Consider the following 17523-nt stretch of genomic DNA (forward strand, 5'->3'; position numbering starts at 1 on the left):
CACAATACTACCTAACAGTAATACAATTATGTTAAAACACTGAATGAACAATGTGAGAATGGTAGAGGGAGAAGGGCTGGGGGCACAAATGAAATCAGAAAGAAAGAGAGATGATAAAGACTGAGGTGATATAATCTAGTAATGCCTAGAGTGTATAATGATAGTGACTAAATGTACAAATTTAAAAAATGTTTTTGCATGAGGAAGAACAAAGGAATATCGTTACTGCAGCGTGCTGAAAAGAGAAGGTAATTAATATTTTAAAAATGTACGTTATGTGTGAGACTAAAGCAAAAAATGTTTATTTGGTACAAAATTTATATTTTGACTAGTGCATTTCCTAATTTAACTTATGTAGACAGTTTAAATGAACACCATAAGTACATGGAACCTTGAGTAGGACATAAGATTTTGTTGGTTTGTCCAGAGTTATGCCCCGATAAATCCTAGAGTGATTTGAACAGTGAATAAAAAGTATTTGCAAAGTCCCCTTCGGGGAATGGTAAGAAAGGGGGAAAGTTAAACTTCCCCAAGTTGAATTCTTGATATTCTCACAAGCAGTGCGGACAACCAAAGCTATAGGCTGACCTCCCAATCTTGGTGTTTATTCATATGAAACTTAACCCCACAAAGGATAGGTCAAGCCTACTTAAAATTAGGCCTAAGAGTCACCCCCAAGAGAACCTCTTTTTGTTGCTCAGTTGTGGCCTCTCTCTCCAGCCAACACAACAAGCAAACTCACCACCCTCCCACTGTTTACTTGGGACACGACTCTCAGAGCTGTGGACCTTCCTGGCAACATGGGACAGAAATCCTGGAATGAGCTGAGACTCAGCATCAAGGGATTGAGAAAACCCCCAGAATGAGTTGAGACTCAGCATCAGGGGATTGAGAAAACCTTCTCGACCAAAAGGGGGAAGAGTGAAATGAGACAAAATAAAGTGTGAATGGCTGAGAGATTCCAAACAGAATCAAGAGGTTAACCTGGAGGTTATTCTTGTGCATTAAAATAGATATCACCTTGTTAGTCAAGATGTAGTGAAGAGGCTGGAGGGAACTGCCTGAAAAACCTGTGTTCCAGTAGCCATGTTTCTTGAAGATGATTGTATAATGATAGAGCTTTCACAATGTGACTGTGTGATTGTGAAAACCTTGTGTCTGATGCTCTTTTTATCTAACTTATCAACAGATCTTAGTAAAACATATGGAGTAAAGATGAATAATAGGGGGAACAAATGTTAAAATAAATTTAGAGTGAAATGGTGGTTAAAATAAATTTAGATTGAAATACTGGTGATCGGTGAGGGGGAGGGGTGGGAGTGTGGTATGTATGAATATTTTTTTGTATTCTTTTTATTTCTTTTTCTGAATAGATGCAAATGTTCCAAGAAATAATCATGATGATGAATATGCAACTATGTGATGATATTATGAATTACTGATTATATATGTAGAATGGAATGATCAAAATTTACGAATGTTTGTGCTTATTTGGTGTTTTTGGTACTAAAAAAAGTTTAAAAATTAATTTAAAAATTAATTACCAAAAAATAAATAAAAAGATTCTGTTTCTCAAGAACCACTCCTGGTACCAAGTTGTATTAGTTAGGGTTCTCTAGAGAAACAGAATCAACAAGAAATATTTGTAAATATAGAATTTATAAAAGTGTCTCACATAACCATGGGAATGTAGATTCAAAAATCTGTAGGGCAGGCCGTGAAGCTGATGATTCCAGATAGACGGTCTGGATAATCTCCACAGAAGAGGCTTGCTGGCCAAAACAGGAAGAGAAACTTTCTCTTCTGAATCCTCCTTAAAAGGATTCCAGCGATTAGATTAAGCATCACTCATTAAAGAAGACATGCCCCTTGGCTAATTACAAATAGAATCAGCTGTGGATGTAGCTGAACTGATTATGATTTAATTCTGTGAAATGTCCTCATAGCAAAAGAGGTCAGCACTTGCCAAACCAGACAAACAGGTACCACCACCTGGCCAAGTTGACACATAAACCTGACCTTGACACATAGGTATAGAGAATCTTGGTCAGCAATGAACAGAAAAACACCTGGAGCTCACTTCACCCTGGAGAACTATGTGATCTTCTCTGCCAGCCCTGCCTCTTTTGCCCACCACAGCTTGGCTGGCTTCCCTTTTGTCTACTGCTCCCAGGCCACTGCCCCACCCACCCTGGAACTCACTGTCCATGTCAGGGCAGACAGTGGAATTTCACATCTTGGAATGCTGGCTGCAAGTTGCCAGCAGGGCAAGGAGAGTGTCCTGCTCTTCACCTATTGCTTGGTCAAAACCTTTCCTTCCTGCTCCCTAAGAGAAGGTGCAAGTTCTTCTGTGTGACTGAGACCAGAGGATTATAGCAACATTGTTAATGAGGAGGGGTTCTAGGAACTGTCCTCATCAAAGCACCTGAGTATGGTGAATGCCACCTGGCTGATCCTGAACACTGTCCAGCAGCAATAGCTTTAACAGGTTCCATCCCATGAGCTAAGCTCTCCAAGTCAGTGATCGCTTCATTGGCCGACCAGAATATCATGTTCATGCTCATGACCCTATCACACTGCCTTCATCCTGTTGCTCAAGTGGGACCTGCCTTTCTTCACCCACACCTTGTTCTTAGAGTTCACCATCATGTATCAATGGTGAGATGATTGCACCAAGCATTGGTGACAATGCTTGGTGAGGTGAGGACAACCTCAGCACCACCAAGAGCTTTGGGAAGAACAAATGGCTCAGAGGCTGTCACCCTTCCTCTGTGCAGGCTGAGCAATGGGCTCTGCATTACAGGCTTGGACCTCAATAAGCAGCCTGCTGATTCCACACTCCTCATGGACACCATGCTCCACTACAACTGAAGGGGCTAGACCCCATGTCCTCCCACAACGACAATGACCATGCCCCCTTTTCCTCCTTTTCCCACTGAAGAGCTACATCTCCCTCATGATGAGACCCAGCAGAGGTTTCCTGGCAATTTGTTGTTCACCAGTGCATCTAGAGAGCTCTGGAAGATGGTGCTGTTTCTATGACAGCCCCTGAGATTTGCCAAGTATGGAATTAGGGCCCAGCTCTCCAAGCCCCTAGGGGTTGCCAACATTCCTGCCTATTTCCTCAGTATTTTCAAGTTTGACCATGGTCAAAGAAAACATCAATGGAGTCATTAATACCCTGAAAGTCAGCCAACCAGAAAACCATTAGAGGGACTTCTTCCACTCCTTCCTATATGCAACCCAGGTCTGTCCCCCACATCAAAGATTGCTTTTGCAGTGCTGGAAAGTGACTGGAAAGTCAGCCCAATGGATCGCAGAGAAGGAGCCTCTGGGAGACTACCCCCAATTATAGACTCCTCCTGGCCTGAGGTTCAAACCAAAGCCTCCTGGAATTATCTGTGTCCACTGAAAGCCAGGGTCAGGTCAGCAGCCTGCCTCTGAAAAATAGAATCAGAGGTTGGCTTTGTGAGCATAGCTTCAATGAGAATCAGAGTCTCCCAACCGTGAGAAGACAGGAGCTTTGACCTTTTAAGAAGGTTTCCTAGACATTGTGTTGAGGGAGGGTAAGGACCTAAAGAGGGCAGTAGCCTGCCACTTTCAGAGAAGACTGTCTGAACCAAGAGGCTTGGCTGTGGTAGCAGTAGGCTTCAGAAGAGTGGCTGGGGATGTCATGAGAGGATTTGAACCCTGGGAAAGCTAGGTTAATTTTTCCTCTTTTTGGAAGCTCATCCAGCTTTTTTTTCCCTTCTTTCGTTTTTCAAATAGAGGCAAAACGACAAGCTTCAATGTCTTTTTTTTTTAAAGGAAAGAAGTCACAATGCAGCTGTACCCTTCAGCTTTGATAACCATGCCCTCTTATTATCTTATTAAGGTTGCTCTGCCTGGGAAGGTAAAGGTTGGTGCTGTTGCCTCAGGAAGCCTGTTGTCCATACCAGGAGGAAGCCTGAGGTGGAGGCAGAAACCTAGATCTGAGCATCCTTGAGCAGCCAGTGGATGAGAGAGTTTGTGGTCTTGATATAAAGGGAGTTCCAAGGTGTTGCAACTACCTTCCCAAGGAGCTAGAACACTGGATTCCATGTATGCACACACCTGTCTATCTTTATGTATGCACATTTATGTGTGTGACACAAGTTAGTGCGTGTATGTGGGCATGCATGTCCAGAGCCCAGATCTGAACTAAGGTACTGACTAACTCAGTATTTGGAATCTTCGGTAGCAGTCTTATACAGGCCACATGTACAGATGATTATGTGGGTGGGTGGCAGGTATTGAATGGGGCCCTGGCCTCAGAGTGGTGAGGGACCCCCAGGAAGATTGCCCTGGAAGGGTGGGCCCACCAAACTTTACTTCTTAAAATTACTCTCTGGTGGGGGAAGAGGTCCCCAGAGCATGGTTTTTACTTTTCAGAGGGCTGGCAGCCCCCATCCCTGACAGTCCATACAGCCATCCCTGAATGGGCTGAACCTACCACTGCTGAAACTTTGGAAACACCTGATTGTGAAGGCAGTATTCAGAAGGAGAGGTGGTGGGTGCCAGTGCAACCTACTGGGGCACTGGAGGACTGTCCTGGAAGAGCTTCCAGGAAAGTGGAGACCCCACAGAGATACGAGAAAGGCCAAATTCAGGGCCTAAGAGGTTGAGCTGGATGTGGTTTCATTCCCACTGCCTCAGTCTACCTATTCGGAAAATGATGCAGAAAAACTTGAGCAGGGCTAGCTCCAAAACAGTGAAGCCTAACAACAAAATCAATTCCAAATCCCCTCTTGCTCTAGCCCAAATAATTTCTGCTGTCCTGGGAAGAGTGTGGGTGAGCATTTGATGCACAGAGGGACTCTGAAAGGCCTCTTGAGGAGCCTTTTTTTGAAGGGTTAGGGGTCTTCCTGCCTACAGTCCAACCGGACCCTCACCTGACATGCCATGCCCCTTGTCCCCAGCAATGGTGCTTACATAAGTAAGGTCTAGGGGAAAGGGAGAATGAGGCAGTCCTAAACTTCCTTTTCCCAGGGACCCTCACACTTATTTTCTTTTGGGAAAGTACTTTGGTTTGCTAAATCTGCAATATGCAATGTACCAGAAATGTAATGGCTCTTAAGCAGTAAATTTATTATGATACAAATGTGCAGTTCTAAAGCTGTGGAAATGTCCAAGTTAAGTCACCAACAAGAAGTTTCCTTCACTCAAGGAAGGCTGATGCCATCCAGAACACCTCTGTCAACTGGTAAAGCAAGTGGCTGGCATCTTCTGGTCCCTTGCTCCTGGGCTCCACTGCTGTCAGCCTTTGTTTCCTGTCAGGGTTTATCACTTGGCTTCTCCAGGGCTGGGTTTCATCTCTTGGCTTTCTCTTGCTCTCTCCATGTTCTGTCTTACTTAACTTCTCATGGAAAGGCACACAGCAACATCTGCTGGGCTCTGCCTGTCTCTGGGATCTGCTCTCTTTATTGGTACTCCAGGCATCTCCAAACATCCATGTCTCTGTCAGTTCTGAATCAACTGTTCTCCAAGCATCAGCATCTGAGGTTTCTCCAAAATGTTTCCCCTTTCAAAGAACTCTAGTAACCTAATCAAGACCCATTAGAATGGGTGGAGTCACATCGCTATCTAATCAAAAGGTCATACCCACAACTGGGTGTGTCACATGTCCATGGAAATAATCCAATCAAAGGTTCCCAACCTAAACAATAGGTCTGGGGGCAGGGGGGTGGGGGAGAGGATGCAAAGGTAGCTAAGTGGTAGAATTCTTGCCAACCATGCAGGAGACCCATGTTGAATTCCTGGCACTTACACCTCCCCAAAACAAATGAACAAACAAAAGAAACAAAAAAATTCAACAAATGATGCTGCAATAACGGGCTACTCACATAGAAAAAGAATGAAATGTGACCCATGCCAGTTAGCATATACAAAATAAAATAAAACAAAAACGGTAAGTCTGGCTCTACAAGGTTGGATAAGGATTAAAACATGGCTTTTCTGGGGTACGTAATAGTTTAAGATCAACACAGGAAGAAATACAAAACACTTGAGATTCATGTACTTCATGATGGAAAAGGAAGAAACAATATAATGCCCCCCCCCAATACTATATATTTTGTACTTCGTAAAATGTTAGTTACAATGGAAAAAAAACAATCTTGGGACTAAGCTCCTTGGAGCTATCCATGTAATGACTTCGTGGGATTCTTTATGTTTTTAATTAAATTTTATTTTATTGTGATCTTTAAGAAAAAAAATGAACTCTTCCTGAAAAGGAAAGGCAAATTTATAATAATATTCTGCCAAGTATATCTCTCACATAAAACTCAAATATTTAGGTAGGTGTCTGAATATATAATTAGTTTTATATAAAAGAGGACACATTCTATGTGTGCTATCACATCCACAAGTTATTTGAACGAGTCAATGTGTTATTTATGCTTCTGATACACATTCTGATTAAATGTTAACATATGCATTATTATTAAAAAATCAGTACCATCCATTACATTAATGAAAATGTATTCAACTCCTTGAGACAGTAAATAAGTCAAGTATCATTATTCAGCTATGGAATTTGAAAATAATGAGAAAAGATAATTATACCCAATGTTACCGATAGTACAAAATGCATACTTGGGCACACACTTCTGAGGTATTTGTATGAGATTAATGGAGGACATTTTGGAAATACGTATTAAAGTCCTTAAAAGCATGCCAGTCACTGACCCGGTAATTCTAATCCTAGAAAAGAATCCTAAATAGTTTATTGGACACTGCCTGGCAAATACGAAACCTTACCTCAAGGTTTTCTCTCCCTGCTACACATAGTTCATATACATTGCAAAGGAGAAACATTTCATTTTTGGTTTTGTTGACTCTTTTTCAATAGAAATAACCTTCAGGCATTTAGACCACCCTGTTTCATTCTATTGGATGGAAGATGTTGATGTTGGAGCCGATGCTTATCATGAGAACACTCCAGGTTTGCTCTTTCTCTGCATCTTGCTCCACTTATACCACAGGTCATTAGGAAAAAACAAACAAACAGGAAAGATGTGGGGAAATGTATTCCAGATTAAAAGATATAATGAGGACTATAGAGCTCTAAGAGTTTGAGCCCCCGCTCACTTCCTTCCTCTTTTGTTTGATGCTCTCTCCAGATTCAAAGTCCATTTACAGTAACTTGAATTCACTAAGCTCCTTCCCACCTAAGGATCACCACCACCTCCCTTCAAGCCTAACTGCAAATGCCATATTTGCCACCCTGGGGTCACCGTTCACTGTATATCCCCCTAGTATCCTGTGTTTTTTCCTTCCCAGCACCCGCCCAAATTGCAGCTAAGTGATTTGTTCCCTGACCAGACTTTGGCCCTCATGATGGTTGGAAACTGGCATGTCTTGTTTCTGCAGCTCCTCGATACCTAGCACATGTCGTTGTGAATAAACAGCAGTGAAGGAATTCAAGAACGCATGCAGATTAAAAAAAATTTCACATAATAAAAAATTATTTACAGACTGAAAGTTGAAATTCTTACAGTGACAAGCAGCCCAAGTTAAAATATTGTTCTCTAGTACATGTGAAGTTAAATGACCCAACTAGAGTTATTTCTCAGAGTCTTAGATGAATCTTAGAACTAAAGTCTTTTATTCTCATTTTGAGTTTGCAGTTTATGCCTAACTCCTACTGTTCTCAGTTACTGGCTGCTTAAACACATTATTACTGATCTGAAGATTTTCTAGTTCAGTTTTCCTCAACAGTAGAGCTATTAATATTTGGTGCTGGATATTTCTTGCACAAGCTGTAAGTGGGTGTGGGAGTGGGGGTGGGGAGGACTGTCGTGTGCATTGTAGGATGTTTGGTAGCATCCCCTGGCAGCTTCCCTCTAGATGCCAATAGCAGACCTGAGTTCTGACAACCCAAGTTATCTCCAGATAAGAATAAATGGCCTTCAGAAGGAAAAATCACTCCCATTTGAGAACATTACAGTAGGGGAAAAAAAGAGAGAGAGACATTTATAAGACCTGTAAAGTAGTTATGATATACTAACTGGTTCTTAAAATCTATATAAACATATAAGACAAAGATCATAAAACAGCCAGTAGAAGAATTTGATTATAAAAAGATAAGCATACCAGGGAATAGTGATATTATGAGAGGAAAATACAAATTATTATTTTTTATTATCTACAGAATTACAAATACATATTTAAGGATAAGGTAGGACATTAGGAGAAAAAAGAGCCTCTACAACATGTTCTTACTTGTGTATAAAGAATACCATTACTACACATTTATTGAGAAATTATATGAAATTAATCGGAACATTTCCTGAGCCTCTACTTTACTTGATATAAGAAAGTTCCCTCCAGCTCTCTACAAAAATGTCAGTTTTCCAAGGATAAAGCTAGATAATCACTCAAATCTGATTTTATCATCTTTTTGTGAGTCTTGCAGCCTCCTTCCTTTCTGTTAATGGGATTTTTCTCTTGATGAGGATTGTAGTAACGCAGTCAGTGGTAGTTGTGTTTCCCAAATCTATTTGAAAATGGATTGCAGGTGAGAGGAGAGACATGCATAAATTAATGATCTTTGCCCCAGACTAGACTGAAGGATGTAGTTCCCACTGACCTCCTTTCCACGTCCTAAGTACGTTTCCCTCCTTTTCCAGTTTTCTCTAGATTTCTGCCTAGCTTTTCACAAAGAGATATCCTTTCTGATTTGCTCAAGCAAGAAAACTGAGTTTAGGCTCACCCTTTACAACAAGTTTGTAGATTTCAGAGCCCCCAGAAGTTTGAAGCGTGCAGGAGTCTAGAAGATCAATATGTCTCATGTCTGGTCACGACTTTCATTACAGGAATCCCAGATGAATATCAAAAATGGGAAATTAATTCTCCAAATGTATAAACAATCAAAGAAACTTGAGGAAATCTGACCAAAGTCATGCACATATCAGAAATAAAGATGCAATTTTCTGATTGTATTGAAACAGAGTGCAGTTTCCAGTCTCTATTAATAGCAGGCTATTTCATTTAATCCTGAATCCTTGCTCACTAGGAGTTAATCAGAGGACAGAGGAGAGGAGATCCTGGGCCATCTTTTCCATGCCAGGCCCCAGTTTTCTCAGCTGTAATTAACTATGAGGATAATTCTATAATGCTGGTAAAATTGAGGGCACATGACAAGGACTCAGTTTATGTGTTACTAATGCTGCCCCCTTTCATTTGTTTTTCCACAAACAATTTTCTTTAAGGTGTTTCTTGATTTATCTTAGTTTTTTTAATCATCTTATTTTCCTTATTCCGTCCTTTATATTATGGCTTTCTCAGGATTCTATCTTTGACCACTCGCTCTTCTGACTTTATACAATCTACCAGTTCACAATTTCCTCCTCAAGCTTTAAATACATAAATGCTAATGACTCATCTGATTTCTCTTTCTTCCAGTTGACAGTTAGCAATCTCGGCTTCTATGTTACATAGTCACATTCAAAGTGTCCCATGTAATTTCATTTATTCCACACCTCAAAACCTGAAAGTTACCATCATCTCCCCCATGATTCACATTACCTTTTATGGGGTCACCCTAAGCAATTTCTTCTTTTTTTCCTACGTGGAAACAATTCCTAAATTATACTGTTCCTACTTCATTCATTTATCATGAATGTGTTTTTTCCCAACTTCCATTTTAATTTTCTAAGTTCTTACCTGCGTTTCTACTACAGAAGCCTAAATGATCTTTTTGCTCCCAGAATAAGCTCTTTACATTATGTCCTCTAGATTATTATATCTGAAATACAAAGCTGGACTTATTCACTTGATTACTGTGATTCTTCTCTATTTTTTTTTAATAAATCCTAAACCACTTGGTATATCATAGAAGGTCCTTTATGAACCAGCTGATTCTCCTAAATTTTCTCCAGTTCCACATTGCACACTCACACACCTGTGATACAATTCTACCCAGTTGCCTATAATTTCTCAATTGCACTCCACCTTCTTTCTGCCCCATTCATGGGCTTAAGAGCTTCTTCCCAGAAGCACCTCCTGCTCAGGAGTAAATTTAGTCCTCAGCTCAAGCACTAATATTGTCTGGGGCCCAAGACTGGGATGGTAGCCTTTTCTCTGGGGTTCCCCAGTCCCTGTGAGTTAAATATTGATTGTACAATGCATTGTAACTGTGTGTTAGATGCCCCCTTCATTAAGTATTATTAATATCATGAAGGCCATTTCAAAACTTTATGTTGAAGGACTGAACCTGTTTTTATCTGTTGTCACTACATGTTCCTACCCAGACTAGGAAATGACAGGTCCAAAACTCTAGATGGCAGTAGATCCCAAGCTTATCTGCAAGTTAGAATCAGTTGGTATTCAAAAATTATTGATGCTTGCATTCCATCCTGGAGATTGTTCATGAATTGATTGTGGCCTGGGCTCGGGAATTTTCAAAAGTTCCAGGTAATTGTAATGCATGGACAGGTTGGGAACCCTGCCATATGAGGTTCCTTGAAGCCTCAGGCGTTTGCGCTAGTTCTGAAAATGTTCACTTCACACATGGTCCTGATATTGCCAAGACATTTTTTGGAAATTTTATAAAGTTTGCATTGAATGTACAATTTTGGGGGGGTATGATGGACATCTTGACAATATTTGGTTTTCAATTTATGAGCACAGAATGTCCTTCCCTTTATTTAAGTCTTCTTTTATTTATTTTAGCAGTGTTTTCTTGGTCTTGCAAACCTCATGTTTCTCAAATTCTCAAGTAATGTTAAGTGCTTTGACCTATCAGATTCCAGATAGGAAAACAGCCCACTAATAATTACAATCTCAAAGTACTGGGTGACAAAATATATTTTATTTCCTGGAGGCTTCTTGTAATCGTCTTTCTCTTCTCTGGAAACAGAGGAACAAAATAACAAAGACAATTCTGACTGCTATGTCACTTATAGCAGCACCTAATCATTTGTTAATTGTGGAAGACACTATTACACTGTAAAAGAAAAATAAAGACAATATCAAACTGTTTTTAACACCTTTAGCACCCTCCCAAATAAGATATTCATGTTAAGTTCTCTCAATTCAGCACACACAATATAACCTCTGTCCCAGTCCTCTCTTATTTTCAGCCTGACTCCAAGTGTAAGAACACCTCTTCCATAGGTCTCCTCAATCCGCCAGAGAAAAGCAAAATAGTTGGTCCGGTTCAACGCGGATCACAGTTCTTTAAGATTAATTTCCTTATAGATTCTCCTTCATGAGTGTTTTTTTCTCTATAAATTTCTAGCAAAAAAAAAATGTGGTGAGGTTAATGAATAACTAACCTCTTTGGAGATAAGAACCAAGGAAGTCCCAGGTTTTTAGTTAAGTGATTGGCAAGGTACTTAATAGTCTCACCTTGATTTCATTTCTCAATTACAAGTGGGCCCCAGTTGATATTAATTCAATTATAAGTCATGAAATCAGAAACAAAGTAAATGTAGTAAGTATATCCAGAAGCATCATTAAAATGATATGCTCTTGGTATAAATGAGAAAATTTACCAAATCTAAATAAAAACTCTCTCTAACATCCAAAATTGAAGTCAAACCTTAAAGAAACAAAATTTTTGGTTCCTTAGAATTGGGAAGCATAAAGATCTAATATAGAACACTGATAAGTGACATGAGGCAAAGCATAATAGATGATAAGGGGAGCAGAAAATGAGCCAGGGTATACGAGCTAATTAACCCAATGTCACTGCAGGGTTTTGTGAAACTGTAGATGGTGAGGAATATTCAAAAATATATCAATACCTCCATGAAGAAGAGCATACATATTTAGAAAACATGGAAGAAAATGGCAAGACAATTTTCTGACAACTCATGGGGAAAATGAAGCCAAAATGATGCAGATAGGGAAATTTCCAAAAGGAATGTATGAGCAGCTGAAGAAAATATGCCATAAGCTAGATGTGGGGCTGTTCCAGGTAAGGACTGAAGAAGGATGGCAGGACGCAACAGCCAGCCTGAAAACCATTTATATTTTCAGAATTCTGTACTCTCTTCAACCTCTATTATTTTCATCATACCAAAGTCTCTGCCTCTCCTGGCTTTGCAGTGGCAGGTTTTTCTCTCTCTTTGGTATAGTTTATAAACCCACGATTTTCTTGTCTATCCAGGAAAGAGAAAATTATGTGGGATGGTTCAGATCAGATCCAGAAAAAGTTCCCATCTAAAATTTTCCCACTACACCTACACTTCTTTTTTTTTTTTTTTTTTTTTAGAGAAGGAAGGAAGGATAGAAGGAAGGAAGAAAGGGAAACATTTTTAAACATTTTCTTGTTTTTTATTGTATTCTGTTTCTCCGTTTTTGTTACATGGGCTGGGGCCGGGAATCGAACCGAGGTCCTCCGGCATAGCAGGCAAGCACTTTGCCCGCTGAGCCACCGCGGCCCGCCCCTACACCTACACTTCTGACCAGCACAGACAGCAGCTTCTGAATAGATAATTAAATTTTGTGTCTTTATTTGGTACTATGTGGAAAGATGAGTTTTATAAAATGTGTTCCCTTTCCACTTCCTGTCTTGAAATCCTGGATTTAGGGGTCCACACACCCTTAAAATTTTTTTAAAGAAACTCCTATGAACCTTGTGGAATGCAACCAACCCCAGCAGCTCACCTTCCCATATCACTCACCTCTAAGAACATATTCTCAGTTTAAATATTGTAAGAAGTATAATTTTATCAAGTATATGTAGATATGAGGCTGAGTTTCATTTTATAATGAACAGGAAAATGACAAAGGATTAGATATGAATTAGGAAAAGGAGGATAGAATGTTCCAGTACAGTCTCAGACCCACAGGCTGTACTGAGCAGCAGTGCCATCTTGTAATTTAAAACAACAACAAACACTAAACCTTCCACTCCTTCCATTTACCTCTACCAGGAGACTTAGTGAATAGGCGAGTTTGTCCTTACATCCAAGCAGTTAGAATTGCAGCATTAATTAGGTCCACCTCAGTGGACCTATATTTTAGTGAGGTATTTCTTTTCATCTTTATTCTTTTCTTTTCTTTACTAAAAGACACCCAGGATTTTTATTAGCTGTGCACAACTGAAAGTAGAGATGAGGATGGGGATATTTTAGCTGCAAAACTTAATGTAGAGGGTGGTGCAGCATTGGCTCATTGGCAGAGTTCTCACCTACCATGCTTGGACACCCGGGTTCAATTCCCAGTGCCTGCCCTGCAAAAAAAAAAAAACGTAATGTAGAAGTTGTAAGAAAACAAATATTAATACTGCGCATTATTTTTAGAATCTTAAACATTTGAGGATTATTCCAGGTCTTCCCTGGGAGAGGCAAACAACTTCAGAGAGGCAACAACTGGAAGTGGAGTGAGAGGAGGAGAAGGGAACATCACTATGGAGCTGAGGCCTCATACGTAGTGGTTGCCATGTTCCAAAAATCTGGCACCTGTTGAACAGCAGGAATTAAAGCAGAATCGCTGCGTGGCTCACCTAGGGAAAGTGGGAGGAGGAAACACAGTTATGACTTAGATGACGTCTTCTACCAGGTTTGAGGTGTTATGGGCAGAAAACCAGATTATAAAATAAAATGTCATTTGCAGCCTTCCTCAGTTCATGGAGTCAAATTCACACCCTCTAAACCTAATCATGAGGATTCTAATGAAGGATCCTCAGTGGACTGATAATGATACCTTTGGGCCCGATAAGAATATGTGGGTCCTTTTTTTCATTCTTTTAGTTGCTTATTCATGTCTTCTCTTTCCTTGCTCATACCAACAAGGCTGAGAAACACCGACTCTCTTCGGCATGTGCAGTGTTTATTTTGTGCAGTGAGTTAGGTAAGGCAGCTTTAGCTGGGGGTTGCAGGTGGGGCTGGCATCAGAGTTTCTAAACACCAGGCTCCAGACACTCATAGCACTGGGAGGAGTGGGCCCACTGAAGGGTAGATTTGTGAGGAGTGGCTCGCCCATCACACCCCTATGTCAACAAGTACCAGGAGAGAAGCTCTAGAAGCCCTTTTGGGTTATCATAGGAAAGGATGGAGAATTGACCTAGGAAAGGAGGGAGCTCTGGGCCTCTTGGATGAGGTACGGGGCAGTGACTCAGTGAAGCTGGAAGGCGGGGTCAGGGAGTGCCTGGCTGGTGGCCACAAAGGTTCGTCAGGACCCTGCCTCCACCAGTGCCCTCCACCCCGGCTTTAGATTCTCCACCCAGGACTGAAGACCCCTAGCCCTGGATCCCGTCCCCCATTCCAGCTCCAGTGCCTTACAAGTCTCCAAGCCAGTACTGCTAGGTATCACTGAGGGCATTTGGATAAGAGATTCCCTTCCATTTTAGTGTCTTTTGCTAACTAAAATCTTAATATTTGGGGGGGTTAAATTGATCACTATTATCCTTACTTAATTTTTGCTTTTCTTTCTTGATGAATCAATTTCCAATACAGATGTTGAAAAGATACTTTCTTATATTTACTTCTTATAAATGAGGGATTTTTCTTTCCTGTTGAACTTATGCACCTGAAATTGACTTCTGTGGATGATATGAGGCAACTATCTACATGTTTATTGAGAATTTTTTCATTTTGCATACATTCGTAGTATATGCCTGCTTACTCATAAATCTGCTATCTGTACATTAGGTGAGTTTTTGATGTTCTCTTTGCACTCTGTGGTCTTTTTTTTCATCCCTGCACAAATAGTCCACAGATAAGATGTCAGTGTAATGAGACCATAACATCTGTCACTGATCTTTGGGATTCCATGTTTGATACTTTGATCCACAAAAGCACACTGTTGCTAACAATCATAAAAATAATGTCCAGTAACAACCAGTCCAAAATATGGCAGTATTTTGGAATGTTCATCACACGATGCTGTTCTCAGAGTTTAGAATAATCCAAAATTAGCATACCTGCAAAACTGATTTTTATATGTACTGTGACTAAATCTTCAAGAAATTAAATTAAACTCATTAGCTTTTTAAATTATTGTATAGTATAATATATATACAAAGCAATGAAAGACCAAAGCAATAGCTTTCAAAGCACTCTTCAGCAAGTAGTTACAGTTCAGATCCCAAAGTTTGTCATCGAATACCATACCATCCTCTCAGATTTTTCCTTCTAACTGCTCCAGAACATAGGAGGCTCAGAAGGAATAAGTATTTTTTTGTCATCACAGTCAACTTTTTGTTTCTTTTTTGTGAAAGATAACATATGTACAAAAAAAGCAATAAATTTGAAAGCATGGCACAACCATTAGTTGTAGACCAGATTTCAGAGTTTGGTATAGATTACAATTCCACAATTTTTGGTTTTTACTTCTAGCTGCTCTAAGATACTGCAGACTATAAGAAATATCAATTTCATGATTCAGCAATCATATTTGTTTGTTAAATCCTATCTTCTCTGTATAACTCCACCATCACCTTTGATCTTTCTATCCTACACTTTAGGGGTGTTTGGGCTATGCACATTAATTTTTCCATGTTGGAAGGGGCTGTCAATAATATGGAATAAGGAGATGCAGCTAGCTGATGTTCTAGAGAGGCTGGCCCCTCTAGGTTTTAGGACTTAACTGGAACCATATGGAGATTTTAGGTTTCTGGAAAGTTACCTAGTGCATGGAATCTTTGTAGAATCTCACATATTGCCTTAGGTGTTCTTCAGGATTGGCTGGGATGGTTTTGTTTGGGGTTTGGCAAGTTATGATTGAGAACAATGTCTAACTGAAGCTTGTGTAAGAGTGACTCCAGAGTACCCGCTCAACTCTATTTCAACTCTCTCAGCCACTGATACTTTATTAGTTACACTTCTTTTCCCCTTTTTTGGTCAGGATAGAATTGTTGATCCCACAGTGCCAGGGCCAAATTCATCTCTGGGAGTCATCTTCCACACTGCCAGGGAGACTTTCACCCCTGGATGTCATGTCCCAGGTAGGGTGGAGTACAATGATTTCACTTGCAGAGTTGGGCTTAGAAACAGTGAAGCCACATTTGAGCAACAAAAGAGGTCCTCCAGAAGTAACTCTTGAGCATACCCATAGGGAGGCTAAGCTTCTCCACTACCTACATAAGCTTCAAACAGTAAGCCTCAACATCAAGGACTTGGCCTATTGATTTGGGTGTCTCTAATGTTTGACATAGTATCTGAATTCCCTGATGGTAAAGTTTAATAGTTCCATATTTTTCTCCCATTCCTCAAGGGACTTACCAGTACTTTTATTTATTTATTTATTTTGCCTGGCCAGGCACCAGGAATTGAACCCAAGTCTCTGGCATAGCAGGCAAGAACTCTGCCAGCTGAGCCACCATGGCCCACCTGCCAATACTTTTTGATTAGCTACTTAATATATTCTAGGTTATCTCCAGGCATTACCTTTAACTATACAGGATTAAAGGCCCTCATTCTTAATCTAGGCTCACTGTGTTTCTATTTGAATTCATTACTTTTTGATATACCTATATCTGGAACATATTTTTTTAATTGTCTGTTTCCAATATTTTCCAAACTGGGGAAAAGGAGTTTTATCTGTTGCAGTGAATGATTCAAGAAATATGACTTCTCTTCTTTGAAAAAATTTATTATCCAAAAATTTTGACTTATTTTCTGAATTCTACACTTTCTGTTGAGAGCTTACTCTCTCCCATTATACTTGTTCTTTATTATGTGACATTCAATCTACCCTATTGAATCAAAGTTTCTACCCATAGCTTGACTTTGAAGTATAAGAAATTTATTGAGCCTTTAGATCTTCAAATAAACCTAATTTAAGATTTTACAAACTTTAGTTGACATCGGTGTCACCTGGAAGGATTGTTAAATGACAGATTGCAGGCCCAATGATGTAATTTTTTAATTGTTTGTCTTGGGTATAACCCCAAAATTTGTATATCTAATATAGCCCAGATGCTGCTGCTGAAATGGGAACCACACTTTGACATACATTAGACTAAGTAATTTTTATTATGTGTTTTCTTCAGCATTGCCTCTTTCATTGGTGTAACCTATATTTTATCATTTTCAATGGTTATTCTTTTGAATATTGCCTATTCTCAAGGATTAATTAGAAATCTTTGTAACTATATATGTCTCAGAACTAACATTCTTTCTTCCTTTCAGAAATGTAATTCAGTAAAGCATCTAAATGTTATGTAGCACCACAGCAGAGGTTATGGAGCAGTACACTGTGATCAAACCCTATTGCAAATAAAGCAATTATCTCATTCATTTATTAATATACAAATTTAACACATATTTGTTAAGTGCTCAGTTACATGCTGAGATAGTGCAAATAAAGCAATCATCTCATTTGTTTATTAATACACACATTTGACACATATTTGTTAGGTGCTCAGTTACATGCTGAGATAGTGCAAATAAAGCAATTATCTCATTCATTTATTAATACACACATGTAACACATATTTGTTAAGTGCTCAGTTATATGCTGAGAATATAGCAATGATTACAAAAGACACGTCTTTTTTCCTCTTGTAATTTATATTGATACAAAAATAAAGGTCCTGCTATTCTGGGTCCA

General features: G+C 39.6%; 1 pseudogene; it reads left to right on the forward strand.

Moving 5' to 3' along the window:
• Positions 1-2207: 2207 nt before the first annotated feature.
• On the forward strand, positions 2208-3211 carry LOC143645103 (cytosolic arginine sensor for mTORC1 subunit 2 pseudogene; annotated as a pseudogene).
• The last annotated feature ends 14312 nt before the right edge of the window (positions 3212-17523 follow it).

The sequence above is a fragment of the Tamandua tetradactyla genome, chromosome 8 (genome assembly GCF_023851605.1).
Source record: "Tamandua tetradactyla isolate mTamTet1 chromosome 8, mTamTet1.pri, whole genome shotgun sequence".
Classification (NCBI taxonomy): domain Eukaryota; kingdom Metazoa; phylum Chordata; class Mammalia; order Pilosa; family Myrmecophagidae; genus Tamandua; species Tamandua tetradactyla.